Source organism: Myotis nattereri, assembly GCF_964212035.1.
Source record: "Myotis nattereri genome assembly, chromosome: 16".
Lineage (NCBI taxonomy): Eukaryota > Metazoa > Chordata > Mammalia > Chiroptera > Vespertilionidae > Myotis > Myotis nattereri.
The window spans coordinates 2,406,684-2,424,436 of NC_138091.1; the positions used below are offsets into that span (position 1 = coordinate 2,406,684).

At 44.8% G+C, this 17,753-nt stretch overlaps 1 protein-coding gene across 1 annotated transcript in view; it reads right to left on the reverse strand.

Moving 5' to 3' along the window:
• The window catches only part of DHRS7B (dehydrogenase/reductase 7B), an 87,579-nt gene that overhangs the window by 59,111 nt on the left and 10,715 nt on the right, over nt 1–17,753 (reverse strand). The window lies entirely within an intron of this gene.

A 17,753-nucleotide genomic window follows, 5' to 3' on the forward strand; every position in this document is an offset into this window, starting at 1 on the left:
TTTCTATTTTTCAACGCCAGGTTGTTACAGAAAGCCGGAATAAATCAAGCAATGATCAGAGTTTGGAGGCACACTTCATTCACCGCCGTAGGCTCAAATTGAATTCAAATCCTAAGCAGAGCTACAAGCAGAACTTCCCTTTTTATAAAGAGCCGGCCCTATGTGTGCTTAGCGGTTATCTCGCTGGGGGCCTTGAAAACAGCACAGTTCCATCCAATTAAAAAATACACCGGGCATGGCATTGAGAGTATGGGTGTATCTAGTCTCTGGCTTACAAGGTCAGACAGCTACGTTTATCTTCCACATTATTCAAGCAGGCTAGGAAGCAAAGTTATTTTTTTAGAATAAGAGGCCGTCTAAAGAATAGCAGAGAATTCCAAACAGTAGTTTTACAAAATAGGGGTTAGCCTTCTCAAGGTGACATGCATGGTTGTATTAGTTTCAGGTGTACACCCCAGCGATTAGACATTACATAACTTACTAAGTGATCACCCCAGTAAGTCTCACACCACTGACACCATACACAGTTGTTAGGATGTTACTGACCATAGTCCACATGCTGTACTTTACATCCCCATGACTATAGTCACCAAAGTACCAATTTGTACTTCTTTTTCTTTTTTTTTTATTAGTTAAGGTATTACAAATGTGTCCTCATCCCCCACCTTAACCCCCAACCTCCCCCCCCCCACCCCACCCCGCACACTCATGTTCCCATCCCCCTGTTGTCCATGTCCATTGGTTTGGCTTATATGCATGCATACAAGTCCTTTGGTTAATCTCTTCCCCTTACCCCCACCCTCCCCTACTTTCCCTCTGGGGATTGATAGTCTGATCGCTGTTTCTCTGTCTTTGGATCTGTCCCTGTTCATCAGTCTATGTTGTTCTCTATAATCCACAAATGAGTGAGATCATGTGGTATTTATCTTTCTCTGACTGGCTTATTTCACTTAGCAAAATGCTCTCCAGTTCCATCCATGCTGTTGCAAAAGGCAAGAGTTCCTTTTTTTTTTTTTTTTTTTTTACCGCAGCATACTATTCCATTGTGTATATGTACCACAGTTTTCTAATCCACTCATCTGCTGATGGGCACTTAGGCTGTTTCCAAATCTTAGCTATGGTGACAATTTGTGCTTCTTAATCCCTTCACCTTTTTCACTCATCCCCCCAACTCCATCTAGCAACCTTCAAAGTGTTCTCTGTATCTATGATTCTGCCTCTGTTTTGCTTGTTCTTTTTTTTTTTAATCCTCACCTGAGGATATTTTTCCATTGATTTTAGAGAGAGGGAGAGACGGAAATATTGCTGTGAGAGAAACTCATTGATTGGTTGCCTCCTGCACACGCTCCCACCAGGAGGAGCCTGCAACCGGGGTATGTGCCCTTGACCAGACTCAAACCCAGGAACTTGGGTCCGCAGGCCAATGCTCTATCCACTGACCCAAACTGGCCAGGGCTGCTTGTTCATTTAATTTCCTTTTTAGATTCAATTGTTGGTATATGTGTACTTATTGCTATGTTATTATTCATATTTTCTTTTTGTTGTTGTTAATTCTCACCTGAGGATATTTCTGCCCCTAACACAGGAGACCTTATACAGCATGACTTACTTTAGTGGGACTCCAGTGCTCATAGAGTCCGCCCTTTGAGTGTGTCTGCTTATGGAACTGGTTGGGTGGTGCTGCTTCAAGGTGGTCTGAAGCTGTCCACTAGGTGCACTGGCGCTGGGGCCTCCCAGGAGGTCAGCCACTGCCTGTGTTCTGTCCGAGGCCACATGAGCTACAAAGCAATCTGCAGATGGATGCTACTTGTGCTGGGCTTGTAAGTGCCCATGCAAGGCCATGCTGTGAAGCAAGGCCGGCTGCTGCTAGCACTGGATCTGGGGCCACTTAGTGAGAGGTACGGTCCATGCTAAGGCCAGCTGCTGCTTGTTTGAGAGATTTTAGGGAAATCTGAAGCATGAGCCAAGACAGGCCATTTGGATAGAAAAGCCAATGAAAACAGTTTGGGTGCACCTGGAAGTTGGTTGGGGCAGAGTCTCAGGGAATCACCAGTGTCATCTCCTGGGAGCCTTGTCCACATCCTGGGTGCTGAGTTCTTGTCCGACATGGTGGGTGAGCTCCAGCGCTGGCCTGGCAGCCTGGGCACCAGCATAGCCCTGGCGAGGACACAGGTTCTGGCACCACCAGCCTGCAGCCGCCGCCCCCGCTGCCACAGTCAGCAGCAATGCCATCGCTGCCACCAGCACAGCCCTGGATCTCCCATAGGCAAAGCAGGGGATCTCCATGTTGCTGCCTGTAGCTCCCGGGATTGGTTCGCCCCTTTTCTGGCAGCTGACAGGCAGGTTCTGGTGCAGCAGCCAAGTTGAGTTCACATCAGGGGTTGCCAGGTCCTCAGGAAGCTGACCTCGTCATCCAAGCTCCATGTGTTTAGGGAGATGGTGCTACTGTCCTTCTTGTGGATCCAGTGCCTGCCTGGCCTGGGGTTGCCCCCCGTAGGGTGCACATGGGGGGAGCTCCTCCTCCGGGGGGGGGGGCGGCGGGGCGCTGGCTGCCGGATGCTGTAATTTGCTGCCACTCAGCATAACCACCATTCAAAACCTGCTCTCAAGCGCTGACCAGTTTGGCTCAGTGGATAGAACGTCGGCCTGTGGACTGAAGAGTCCCAGGTTCGATTCAGGTCAGGGGCATGTACCTTGGTTGCGAGCACATCCACAGTAGGGGCTGTGCAGGAGGCAGCTGATCCATGTTTCTTTCTCATCAATGTTTCTAACTCTTATCCCTCTCCCTTCCTCTCTATAAAAAATCAATAAAATATATATTTTTAAAAAATCTGCTGAGAGACAAGATGGCGGCAGAATAGGCAGACGCTTCCCAAGGCTTGTCCTGAAACAGATAACATCCACCCCCGAATTGGCAAAGTATACTCAGCTGGTGAGACAGTTTGCAGCCGGGAAGGGCAGAATTCCCCTGGAAAGGTAAAAACCAGGGACCTGGGCAGGAAAGTTTGCCAGATCTCTGAGCCCAGAGGGTCAGAGGGAGACCTCGTGACACCCAGTCGCGCCCCTTGGGACAGGCACAGCCCCTGACTGGGAAAAGGAAATCTGCAAGACTGTTGGCACCCGGGGATTTGAGATCTGGGTTCCATAATTACAGAGGACTGAGCCTAAAGGGGGCGGCCTGAAGCACTGGCCAGACCATGCAGTGCCATGCTAGAGAGCAAGCCACATAGCCAAACACCTGGAAAGGAGGAGCAGCGACGCGTGCAGCTCACTCCCGTCCAAAGAGCAGCAGCCGTGCAAGCAACCCAGCCCCATCCGAGGAGCAGCAGACTTGCAATCAACCTGTCCAAGTCCAAGGAGCAGTAGCCCCACAAGCAGCCCACCACATCAGAGGAACAACAGCAGCGTGCAGCCAGCCCCCATTCAAGGATCAGCAGCCATGTGAGCAGTCGGCCCCAGTTCAAGGAGTAGCAGCTGCGTGTGTAGCCAGCCCCCATCCAAGGAACAGCAGCCTCGTGATCAGCACACCCTCTGTCTGAGGAACAGCAGCTGTGTGAGAAGCCTCCCCCGACCAGCCAGAGGAGCCACCACGACTGTGAACAGCACCCACCAGAGGAGCTGCTGCCAACTGAGGAGCAACTGCTACCACAACTGCCCGAGGAGCAACCGCAGCCCAAGGAGCCACAGTCACCCAAGGAGCAGCCCCTGAATGACTCAACATCTAGATATGTCGGTGAGATCAAACATGGGTAGACAAAGAAACCCCCAAAGGAAAGAAGAGAAGGACTCACCAGATAAGCAGCTAAGCAAAACAGAGGCATGCAACATGTCAGAAAAAGAATTCAGATTAAGGGTCCTAGAGTGCATAAACCGAATGGAGGAAAAAATCAACAACTTATGCAAGAATCAAGAAGAAACAGATGAAATAATCAACAACTTATGTAAGAATCAAAAAGAAATGGATGAAAAAATCAATAACTTATGTAAGAACCAAGAAGAAATGAAGAGTGATATAGCTGCAATAAAAAACACCATTGAAAGTTTCAACAGTAGACTAGGAGAAGCGGAGGACCGAATTACCGAATTAGAAGACAAGGAAACAAAACACACCCAAACTGAACTGAAATTGGAGAAAAAAATTAAAAGACAGGAAGAGAGCCTAAGGGAGTCATGGGACAGCATGAAACAAAACAACATACGAATAATAGGGGTGCCAAAACAACAGAAAGAGGAACAAGGGTTAGAAAACCTATTGGAAGAAATAATATCAGAAAACTTCCCTGAGGTGGGGAAGAAAAAGTCACACAAGCACAGAGAGTCCCAAACAAGATGAACCCGGAAAGACCCACGCCAAGACACATCATAATTACCACGGCAAATGTTCAGGACAAAGAGAGAATCTTAAAGGCTGCAAGAGAGAGATGGAAAGTTACCTACAAGGGATCTCCCATTAGATTATCAAATGATTTCTCAACAGAAACACATCAGGCCAGAAAAGAATGGATGGAAATTTACAAAGTGATACAAAGCAAAGACTGAATCCAAGAATACTCTATCCAGCAAGGCTATCATTCAAAATTGAAGGGGAAATAAGAAGCTTCACAGACAAAAAAAGGTTAAGGGAGTTTATCACCACCAAGCCAGCAATGCAAGAAATGCTAAAGGGACTGGTGTATAAAGAAGAAATAAAAAGCTAAGAAAGAAAACAGGCCCAAAAAATAGAAATGGCTACAAACAAGTACCTTTCAATAATAACTTTAAATGTAAATGGACTAAATGCTCCAATCAAAAGACATCGAGTGGCTGAATGGATAAAAAAACATGACCCATATATTTGCTGTCTATAAAAGACCCACCTCAGAGGAAGGGACACACACAGACTGAAAGTGAAGGGATGGAAAAATATCTTTTAGGCAAATGGAAATGAAAAAAAAAAGCTGGGGTAGCAATACTTATATCAGACAAAACAGACATCGAAGTGAAGGCCATAACAAGAGATAAGGAAGGCCACTTCATAATACTAAAGGGATCGATACAACAAGAAGATATAACTCTGATAAACATATATGCACCAAATGCAGGAGCACCCATTTACATAAAAAAACTCCTGAAAGATATCAAGGGAGAGATCGACAACAATACAATCATAGTAGGGGACTTTAATACACCACTGACATCACTGGATAAATCCTCTAGACAAAAAAATCAGCAAAGAAACAGCAATCCTAAATAACTCACTAGATCAGATGGACTTAATTGACATCTTCAGAACATTAACCCTGGAGCTACGGAGTATACATTCTTCTCAAGTGCACATGGGACATTTTCAAAGATAGACCACATATTGGGTCACAAGCAAAGTCTGTCTAAATTCAAAGAGATTGAAATCATATCAAGCATCTTCTCAGACCACAATGGCATAATATTAGAAATAAACTACAATAAAAACAACTCAAAATACTCAAACACTTGGAAGCTGAATAGCATGTTATTAAATATTGATTGGGTTACCAATGAGATCAAAGAAGAAATTAAAAACATCCTGGAAACTAATGACAATGAAAACACAACAATCCAAAACCTATGGGACACAATGAAAGCAGTCCTGAGAGGAAAGTTTATAGCCCTACAGGCCTACCTCAAAAAATGAAAAAGTGGTAGTAAATCATCTAACTCTACATCTCAAAGAATTAGAAAGAGAGCAACAAGAAAAGCCGAGAGTGGGCAGAAGGAAGGAGATAATAAAGATCAGAGCAGAAATAAATGACATAAGAGACCAAAAATAATAATACATAAAATCAACGAAACCAAGAGCTGGTTCTTTGAAAGGATAAATAAGATTGATGAACCTCTTGCCAGGCTTACCAAGAAGCAAAGAGAGAGGACCCAAATAAACAAAATCAGAAACGATAGAGGCGATAGCCAGTTAGCCTGGAGGTCAAATCACCCCTGGTATTGCCGACAACAATCAAGGCTTAACTACAACAAGACTGCGCACAAAGAACACTAGGGGGTGCACCAAAAAAGCATAACAAAATGCGGAGACAAAGAAACAGGACAAAACTGTCAATGGAGGATATTGAGTTCAGAACCACACTTTTAAGGTCTCTTAAGAACTGTCTAGAAGCCGCCGATAAATGTAGTGAGATCCTCAAGAAATCTAATGAGACCCTCGATGTTATGATAAAGAACCAACTAGAAATTAAGCATACACGGACTGAAATAACGAATACTATACCGACTCCCAACAGCAGACCAGAGGAGCGCAAGAATCAAGGCAAAGATTTGAAATGCAAAGAAGCAAAAAGCACCCAACCAGAAAAGCAAAATGAAAAAAGAATCTGAAAATATGAAGATAGTGTAAGGAGCCTCTGGGACAGCTTCAGGCGTACCAACATCAGAATTATAGGGGTGCCAGAAGATGAGAGAGACCAAGATATTGAAAACCTATTTGAAGAAATAATGACAGAAAACTTCTCCTACCTGGTGAAAGAAATAGACTTACAGGTCCAGGAAGCGCAGAGAACCCCAAACAAAAGGAATCCAAAGAGGACCACACCAAGACACATCATAATTGAAATGCCAAGAGCAAAAGACAAAGAGAGAATCTTAAAAGCAGCAAGAGAAAGAAACTCAGTTACCTACAAGGGAATACCCATACGACTGTCAGCTGATTTCTCAACAGAAACTTTGCAGGCCAGAAGGGAGTGGCAAGAAATATTCAAAGTGATGAATAGCAAGAACCTACAACCAAGATTACTTTATCCAGCAAAGCTATCATTCAGAACTGAAGGTCAGATAAAGAGCTTCACAGATAAGGAAAAGCTAAAGGAGTTCATCACCACCAAACCAGTATTATATGAAATGCTGAAAGGTATCCTTTAAGAAGAGGAAGAAGAAGAAAGAGGTAAAGATACAAATTATGAACAACAAATACACATCTATCAACAAGTGAATCTAAAAATCAAGTGAATAAATAATCTGGTGATTATAATAGAATCAGGGACATAGAAAGGGAATGGACTGACTATTCTTGGGGGGTAAAGGGGTGTGGGAGATGCGGGAAGAGACTGGACAAATATCGTGCACCTATGGATGAGGACAGTTGGTGGGGAGTGAGGGCGGAGGGTGGGGCGGGAACTGGGAGGAGGGGAGTTATGGGGGGGGGGAAAGAGGAACAAATGTAATAATCTGAACAATAAAGATTTAATTGAAAAAATAATTTAAAAAAAAAGAAACGATAGAGGCGAAATAACAACAGACCCCACAGAAATACAAATGATTGTTAAAAAATACTATGGACAACTCTACTCCAACAAACTAGACAACCAGAAGGAAATGGACAAATTCCTAGAAAAATACAACATTCCAAAACTCAATCAGGAAGAATCTAAAAATCTCAATAGGCCAATAACTATGGAAGAAATTGAAGCAGTCATCAAAAAGTTTCCAGCAAACAAAAGCCCAGGCCAGATGGCTTCACAGGGGAGTTTTACCAAACATTCAAGGAAGAACTAAAACCTATCCTCGTCAGACTACTACAAAAAAATTCAAGAGGAAAGAACACTTCCAAGCTCATTCTATGAAGCCAGCATCACCCTAATACCAAAACCAGGGAAAGACAACACAATGAAAGAGAATTACAGGCCAATATCCCTCATGAACATAGATGCCAATATCCTCAACAAAATCTTAGCAAATCGATCCAGCAGTACATCAGAAAGATCATACACCATGACCAAGTAGGATTTATCCCAGGGATGCAAGGATGGTACAATATCTGAAAATCAATAAACGTGATACATCACAAACAAATTGAAAGAAAAAAACCACATGGTCATATCAATTGATGCAGAAAAAGCATTTGACAAAATCCAACACCCATTTCTGATAAAAACTCTCAGCAAGATGGGAATAGAATGATCATACCTCAACATAATAAAAGCCATATATGACAAACCCACAGCCAACATCATACTCAATGGACAAAAACTAACACCATTTCCCCTAAGAACAGGAACAAGACAGGGATGCTCATTCTCACCACTCCTGTTCGACATAGTACTGGAAGTATTAGCCAGTGCAATTAGACAAGAAGAAGAAATAAAAGACATCCAAATTGGAAAAGAAGAAGTAAAACTGTCCTTATTCGCAGATGACATGATATTACACATAAAAAACCCTAAAGACTCCATCAAAAAACTATTAGACTTAATAAATGAATTTGGCAATGTAGCAGGATACAAAATTAATGCCAAGAAATCTATGGCATTTCTATACACCAATAGTGAACTTACAGAAAGAGAGACTAAAAAAGCAATCCCATTTACCATCACACCAAAAAAATTAAGATACCTAGGAATAAACTTAACTAAAGAGGTAAAAGACCTCTACTCAGAAAACTACAGGACGTTGAAAAAAGAGATAGAGGAAGACATAAACAGATGAAAGAACATACCATGTTCCTGGGTTGGTAGACTCAACATCATTAAAATGTCCATACTACCCAAAGCAATCTATAAATTCAACGCACTTCCCATTAAAATACCAACAGCATATTTCACAGATCTAGATCAAACTCTCCAAAAATTCATCTGGAATAAAAAAAAGACCCCGAATAGCTGCAGCAATCCTGAGAAAGAAGAACAAAGTAGGTGGGATCTCAATACCAGATATCAAGCTGTATTACAAAGCCACTGTTCTCAAAACTGCCTGGTACTGGCACAAGAACAGACATATAGATCAATGGAATAAAATAGAGAGCCCAGAAATCAACCCGAACCAATATGCTCAGTTAATATTAGACAAAGGAGGCAAGAACATACAATGGAGTCAAGACAGTCCCTTCAATAAATGGTGTTGGGAAAATTGGACAGATACATGCAAAAAAATGAAACTAGACCACCAACTTACACCATACACAAAAATAAACTCAAAACGGATAAAGGACTTAAATGTAGAACAGGAAACCATAAAAATTCTAGAGGAATCCAAAGGCAACAAAATCTCAGACATAGGCCGAAGCAATTTCTTCACCGATACAGCTCCTCAGGCATAGGAAACTAAAGAGAAAATAAACAAATGGGACTACATCAAAATAAAAAGCTTCTGCACAGCAAAAGAAACCATCAACAAAACAACAAGAATGCCCACTGCATGGGAGAACATATTTGCCAATGTTATTACCAAAAAGGGTTTAATCTCCGAAATTTATAGGGAACTCATACAACTTAACAAAAGGAAGATAAACAATCCAATCAAAAAATGGGCAAAGGACCTAAATAGACACTTTTCAAAAGAGGACATTCAGAAAGCCAAGAGACATATGAAAACATGCTCAAAGCCACTAATCATCTGAGACATGCAAATCAAAACAACAATGAGGTACCATCTCACACCTGTCAGAATGGCTATCATCAACAAACGACAAGTGCTGGAGAGGATGTGGAGAAAAAGGAACACTCGTTCACTGCTGGTGGGAATGCAGACTGGTGCAGCCACTATGGAAGACAGTATGGAGTTTCCTCAAAAAGTTAAAAGTGGAACTCCCATTTGACCCAGTGATCCCACTTCTAGGAATATATCCCAAGAAACCAGTAACACCAGTCAGAAAGGATATATGCATCCCTATGTTCATAGCAGCACAATTCACCATAGCTAAGATCTAGAAACAGCCTAAGTGCCCATCAGTAGATGAAAGGATTAGAAACCTGTGGTACATCTACACAATGGAATACTATGCTGCTGTAAAAAAGAAGGAATTCTTACCATTTGCAACAGCATGGATGGAACTGGAGAGCATTATGCTAAGTGAAATAAGCCAGTCAATGAAAGAAAAATACCACATGATCTCACTCATTTATGGATAATAAAGACCATTATAAACTGATGAGCAAAAATAGATACAGAGGCAGACCAACATCGAACAGACTGTCAAACTATAGCGGGAAGGCTGGGGAGGGTTGGGGGGCAGAAGAGGGGGGTAAGAGATCAACCAAAGGACTTGTATTCATTCATACGAGCATAACCAATGGACACAAGACACTGTGGAGGCATGGGAGGCTATGTGAGGGTCAAGGGGAGAAAAAAAAAGGAGCCATATAGAGCTATTCCCATCAAATGTAGACCCCCCCCCCCACCACCACCACAATACTTCCTGCCACCTCCATCCTTATCACTCTATGTTCACGTTTTACTTCACTTACATCCTCTTTTGGGAGGCTGCCCATTGTCTTCACTAGCAAGAAGTGCAAACAAGGATTCTGGAAGGCTGGTGACCCTTGAACCCACGGCAGGGCCTGAGTTATGCACCAATTGTCTAGTCCTGACAATGGGGGCTCAAGCTATTTCCTGATCAAATAGTCTCAGAGTAAATCCTTCTAATATTTACTGACCTTTAAGATAGCCTGTCTGCTACCGCAATTACCTGCCTGCCTAAGGGCTTTATGTTTAACCAAAGTTGAATAAAAGGCTGGCGAGGCCTGGGCACCGGTGGAGGTCCTTCCCCTTGAGTTGGACTTGCCCGCCTGGCCCCCGAGTATTTCCAAATTATCTCTTGTCTCTTCTCTTTCATTTGTGTGCGGCTCCTCTTCCTGAACCTGAACCCTGAACCACACGGGATGTGGGGGGAAACACATACAACATCCTCTGCCTTCCTTTTCCCATCCTGCCTCTGTGCTTCCCTCCACATCCACTGATGCCTTGTTGCTTTCCCTTCCCTCTCTATTATAACTCTTCATCCTACACACTAGTGCAGCCTACACATATTTTCAACCTATGCACTAGAGAGCAGGTATAGTTGACACACTACAACCAGGGAACCAAATCCAGCCCATCTGTTATTGTAAATAAAGTTTTATTAGAACACACACACACAAATCTGCTCTCAAGCTCCTGAACACCAGGCAGTGAAACCTGTGCTCGTCTTGGGGGTGATGTTGTGCGGACTGGAGAGAAGTCGCCCTGCCATCTGGGCCCAGTCCTCGCACTGGTTGTTGTCATGGCCCGGGGCTGTTTCCCGACAGGGAGTAAGTCACAGTTTCTGGCTTGCTGCCGGTGACACTGATTTGCCAATAAACAAAAAGTTCATTTAAATTGAAACTCTTTTCTTCCAAGTGAATGCAGCTGAGCTCAATGTTGCTCTGACTTCTTTTTCTTGAATATGACCTTGCAGGCCACTGAGCAGCAGTCGGCGCAGACCAGCACTGCAGCCTCCGCTGAAGTGAACTCCACATCGTTCAGGGATGGATGGATGGAAGGAGGGAAGGCCGCAGGCTCCACGTCCTCTCCGGCCCTAGCTTTCCCCTCCTGCCCGCCAGCTTAGCTCTCCGACCCTGCGTGTCTCCTGGGCCACGTGCTGCCACGTTTGCGCATTGAAGGCTCTGAGAAGCCGGCCGCAGGGAAACCACTTCATCGTTGCTCTTCCGCGTTGGTGAGCCCTGGCCCTCTCGTTTTCTGGTCTGGGAAGGGCTATGCAGAGCTGCGGAAAGCAATTAAACACGCTGTTCGCTCGGTTCCCAGCCCAGCCCTCTGGGCCCCTTGGTCAGTGCTCCCTACTCCTGCCCCCACGGGCCAGGTGTGTGCCACTGAGGTGAGGGAGGTGGGCCCCGAGGGAACAGGGTGCCCTCCCTGCAGAGGCCCCCAGGAAGGGCCTGGGATCCTCGGCACCCAGCTCATCTCTCCCATGTGCGGCTTTCCATCCTGGTGACTTTCTGTACCTGGCCCATCGTCCGTGCTCTGCTCACTGTCTGTCTAACTGCCTACAACAGAGCCTTGGGCTGGGGAGCCTCCCAGTTCTTCAGGGAGGACTTCTGCAGCCAAGTTATCCCTCCCCACCTGTACCTGTCACAGGGGGGTGTGAGGCCAGCGTGTTCTGTGTCTCCGCCCCTCCTACCCGTCTTGACATGGCTGCTTCTTTAAAGCCCTAGTTGTAGAGCTTCCATTCAGCCTGATGTCAGACCCTCTGAATGATTGTTCTGTAGTTGTAATTTTTGTTGTTGTTGTTGTTAATATTCACCAGAGGATATTTTTCCATTGATTTTTAGAGAGAGTGGAAGGGAGAGGGAGAGACACAGAGAAACATCAATTGGTTGCCTCCTGCAGGCACTCCAACCATGTCCAGGATTAAGCCTGCAACCAAGGTACGTGCCCTTGACCAGAATCAATCTTGCAACCCTTCAGTTTGCATGTTGACACTCTATACACTAAGCAAACTGGCTAGGGCTATAATTATAATCTTGATGTGGTTGCAGGAGAAGGAGATTTCCATGTTTACCTATGCTGCCCTCTTGACCATAAGTCCAAAAGTGAAAGCTTTTAATTTTTTAAAAATATATTGTTATTGATTTCAGAGAGGAAGGAAAAGGGAGAGAGATAGAAACATCAATAATGAGAAAGAAGCATTGATCAGCTGCCTCCTGCATGCCCTCTACTGGGGATCAAGCCCACAACTTGGCTTTGCCTTGACCAGGAATGGAACCGTGATTTCCTGGTTCCTGGGTCAACGCTCAATCACTGAGCCACACCAGCCAGGCAAAAAGCGAAAGCTTTTTTACTTTTTTTTTTATTTTTTAAGGTACATTTTTATTGATTTCAGAGAGTAATGGATAGGGAAAGAGAGACAGAAACATCAATGATGAGAGAAAATCATTGATCAGCTGCCTCCTGCATGCCCCACACTGGAGATCTGCCTCCTGCACGCCCCACACTGGGGATCAAGCCTGCTACCCAAGCATGTGCTCTGCCCAGGAATGGAACCTTAGTCGAACCATGACCTCCTGATTCATAGATAGACACTCAACCACTGAGCAATTAAACATGGAGCTAACTTACTACTCAGCAATTCCACTCCTAGGTATGTACTCCGAAGGAAGCTGAAAACATACATCCACACAAAACCTTGCACACAAATGTCCATAGCAGCACCATTCATCGTGAAAACAGGTACAAACAACCCAAAGGTTCATCACTGAATGAATGGGTAAGCAACATGTGGCATGCCTGGGTTGCAGGCTCAATCCCTAGTAGGGGGCATGCAGGAGGCAGCTGATGGGTGATTCTCTCTTGTCACTGATGTTCCTAACTCTCCCTCTCTCTGAAATCAGTAAAACATTATTTTTTTAAAAAAGAGTAAATGGCTTGTACTTTTCCCAACGAGAATAAACAGCTTCAATCACCTTCCTCGGGAGACGATAGCAGAACTCAGTTAGTGCCCTTTGCCAACCACACCCAAAGGCAGACGAAGTTAAGGAAATAAATCGCACTTTGAAACATCTGCATGAAGCTCATGCATATTCTATTAAGAAACTCCCCTAAGGCCGCCCTACATGGCCAGCCTTTAACACGTCTGGAAATGAAGGCCCCAGCATGCACTCTCCTCCTGAAGCACTCGCCCCTGCTCTTCACCTGCCTCTCTCCCTCTTCATCCCCCACATGCATGCATCTCCTAAGCTTAAGGGACCTCTCAAGGGGAGGAATGGGCAGGGACAGTTCATCCTGGAAAACCCCCTTCTCTGACCAAGCTGCCTCGCCTAGGCTTCCTTACCCCACCCCCGTCCTTGTTTAATTGGCCTGTGGATGAAAAGGGGCCAAATGCTAACCTGACAAGTTCAAGGAAGGCCTGCACTGTGGCCTTGCAAACACAGAGACCTAAAATAATCACAAGCATGGTCTGAAATTAAAAAATTTTAACTAAAAGCAGTTTATGGGAGGTAGTCCTGTCCCAGGCTAGAATCTTCCCTGACAAAAGTCAGTCTTTACCTTAATGGAGCGATGATAACATGCTTTTGGAAGGTCAGGGTGCTCCCCTTTCTCTGGACACCTCAGGACACAACCAATGCACCAGAGCAGAGACTACAAACCCTCTGGGTGTTATTTTTATTATGTTATTTTGTTGTAGGCAGCAGGAATGGTACCAGGTGTCTGACCTGTGGGGTCTGACCAAACCTGGGTTCAGCAAGCTCGGTACTTGGGTTTTTATTAGGAAAGAATTCAGAGCCAAGATCCAAACTGTAAGAGAACATTTATTTGGTGAACCACAGAGGCAGAGGAAGTAATTCCTAGGAGAAATGGGCTTAGGAAACGTGATGGGCGGGCCCTTGGAGCTTCGGAGTTGGGAAGCTAATGGTAACCTGCCTGGGATCCTGAGAGGGAGGAGGAGTGGGAAGGGAAGTTAAGGGAAAGGCACAGCTGTGCTCCTGGGAGAGAGAGCGTATGGGGTCCTCTGTCCTAAAGGTTTTTAAAAATATATTTTTAAAATTGATTTCAGAGAGGAAGGGAGAGGGAGAGAGAGATAGAAACATCAATGATGAGAGAGAATAATTGATTGGCTTCTTTCTGCACGCCCCCATCTGGGGGGATCGAGGCCGCAACCCAGGCATGTACCCTTGACTGGAATGGAACCTGGGACCCTTCAGTGTGCAGGCCGACACTCTATCCACTGAGCCAAACCAGCCAGGGCACAAGGAACCTCTTGGTTCATGAGTTGGTGCTCAACCACGGAGTCACATAGGCCGGACAGGATTTAAACGTTTTTTATTTAAATAAGTAGTGCTAGATCTATAGAATATCAGTTGGGGGAAGGGAGAAGAACCTTGACTCCTACCTCAAACACAAAAAAATCAATTTGAGATGCATTATAGACCTAAATGTAAAAGGTACAATTCTAGAAAATAACAGCAGGAATATTGTGACCATGAGATAGGTAAATATTCTTATGAAGAGACAAAAAGTACTAAAGAGAAAGGCTGATAAATTGATAAATTGGTGTTATTAAATTTAAGACATGGAAAGATGCCATTAAGAAAGTAAAAGGCAAATAGCAGTGTGGAGAATAGCCATAGACATAAAAGGCTAATATGCTAAGTGTCCTTCCCACTGTCCGACCGGTCACTATGATGCATAATGAACACAAGGGGGCAGATGCTCAACACAGGAGCTGCCATGATGCACATGTGCCATTTACAGAGAAATGGCAGCGCAGACCTGGCCAACAAAGCAACACTCGGCTTCCCCCAATTGGGACACAGGCCCCACCACCACCCCGGGGCGACAGCCCACCAAATCGCAGCCGAGACCCCATGGCCAGCCCAGAAACTGTTGCTGAGTGTCAACCAAATTCACGATTGACAATGACAGATCGAAACACGTGCGTGCGATTGGCTCCAGTGAGAATTTAATATGTATTGCGCATGCGCGTGTTGACTTAGCTTTTTATAGATATAGAATAAACTTGCTTAATTAGACCTTTCTGAGGTAGCTAAACTTTTTCCAGCCCAGTGAAGCACCCCAACTTCTCTTTCAGGTAATTGTCAGCAACACGGCAGTAAATATCAACACGAAGCACATTATTATTGTAGATCACACAGGGAGAACAAAGGGTAAAATATTTAGCTGCAGCAGTGTTTGACTATATTCTGCGCAGTGAGAAAACCTGAAGTCATTTGCAAGGTCCACCATTTCTTACTTCTTTTCAGTCGGGTCAAGTTTCTAAGCTTCTTAAATCTCCGTTTTCCAGCTAATGAAAAGAAAACTGGATTCCCCTGAATCTCCTATCTACCTACTCCAGGACTTCTGTGAGGATCAAATGAGATGAGGCACGGGAAAACGCTTCACAGACATTTGGTTAAAGTGTAAAATGTTTCCACTTGGCTATAAAGCAAGTTGTGTTCCTGGGCTGAAGAAACTCCAAGGAGGCTAGTTGCTAGGGAGAGGAAGCTGGGCGTTGCTACGTGATGTCATTACTCAGAGCCCTTCTATAACCCAAATGATTGATGTCATTATTTGGCAGAAAGCCTCTTTGTCTAAGTAGCATTAAAGTTTGTTACTAAGGCGATTGAGGCTGTGAGCTCAGATGCAGCAACTATGAGAGGCTGTGGGTCCAGAGGCAGCACAGCTCCTCAGATAATAGCTCCTAGGTTGGAGGCTGCTGCTATGTAGGAAAGATGTACTGTTACCTAGCTGGTGTGCAGCTACCTACTGTATGGGGCTTTACTTTGGAGAACTGCTTTGTCTAATGGCTACTTGGGATACATGGTCACTGGTTCCTACAATAGACTCTCTTACTAGTATATATCCATGACCTCTCACGGCTTCTCCGTCTACTACCTGGCGTCCCAGAAGGTCCAGCCCCTGGCAGAGAGGCTTGGACCCAACCGTTGGTGTAGTAGGGCAGGATCAGGGCCTGTGCTCCCACACTTGGACCAGTAGGCAGGATGGAGCAGGGAGTGCTTCCAACAATAGTACAGTGAGCAGGGTTCAAGGAGGAACTTGCTCTGACACTTGGCGCTGTGAGCAGGATTCAGAAGTATGTGCGGGTTTGAGGAGCGAGTGCTCCCACAACAGCGAACAAAGCTCAAAGTGAGTAGAAGGAAGGAAATAATGAAGACCAGAGTGGAAATAAATGAAAGAGTCTAAAACAACAACACAAAAGTTCAATGAAACTTAAAAGCAACAAGAAAAAATTTACTCATCACACACAGGGAAGCAGCCATATGATTAGTGGCTAACTTCTTACCACAAAGAACGGTGTTGGGACTTCCAGTCTCCTATGCAGCATGCAAGGAGCTTAGGAGTTGCCCTTTCATCAGATCTTAAATCACATTTGCAAAGTCCCTTTTACCATATAAGTAAGATAACATATACTACTAATAGGTTCTGGGGACTGGGGACATCTTCCGGGTATATTCAGGCATAACACAAACATTAATATACAGATCCAAGAAACTCAATAAACTCCCGAGTAGGATAAACACAAACAGATACATCAGAGTAAAACTATTGACAGACAAACAAAACTTAAAAGCAACAAGAGAAAATTTGCTCATCACACACAGGGAAGCAGCCATATGACTAGTGGCTAACTTCTTATGTAAAGAACGGTGTCGGGACTTCAGTCTCCTATGCAGCATGTGAGGAGCTTAGAAGCTGCCCTTTCATCATCATAAGTAAAAAGCAGAACAAACTGAAAAGTCAACCAACTCTTGCCCTGGCCAGTGTCATCAGTGGTTAGAGCAGCGGCCTGTGCATCCAAGGGTCTCGGGTTCGATTCCTGATCAAGGACACGTACCTGGATTGCAGGTCGAAGTGTCTGTGGGCGGCAACCACCAGTGTGTCTCTCTCACAGCTATGTTTCTCTGCTCTCTTTCACTCTCTCCTCTCTCTCTTTCACTCTCTCCTCTCTCTCTTTCACTCTCCTCTCTCTCTTTCACTCTCTCCTCTCTCTCTTTCACTCTCCTCTCTCTCTTTCACTCTCTCGCTCTCTTTCTCCCCTCCTTTCCTCCCTCCTTTCCTCTCTCTCTAAAAAAATGGATGGAAAAAAATATCCTCAGGTGAGGATTAACAACAACAACAATCAACTCTTTGTAGATCCATCAGTTGAGGTCAAATGGAAAACTGCTGTCTCCGCCCCCGCCAATGGAGAGGCAGGCGGATGCACAGAATCACAACTGACGGGAGCAGAAGCCTGGGGTAGGAAAACCTGGACTGTAATCGACAAACTGCTGGAGGCTGAGTGTGGACAGTCTGAGAGTTCAACACGCCAGAGGAACCCAATCAGAAGGGGCCCACACTGTTGTGAGTCTTACCCCAGAGCTCTAGGAGGCCCTCACAGTGAATGCTGGAGAAAAATCCCCTGTGCTCCTGGTAGGGGGAGTGGGACAGTAATGATTTTGAAATATGTCAGCGCGTCCTGTTCTTGCTGAGGCCTCCCCTCAGGGAAACTGTTACCAGAGCCTAAGCTACCTAGGGACAGGGAC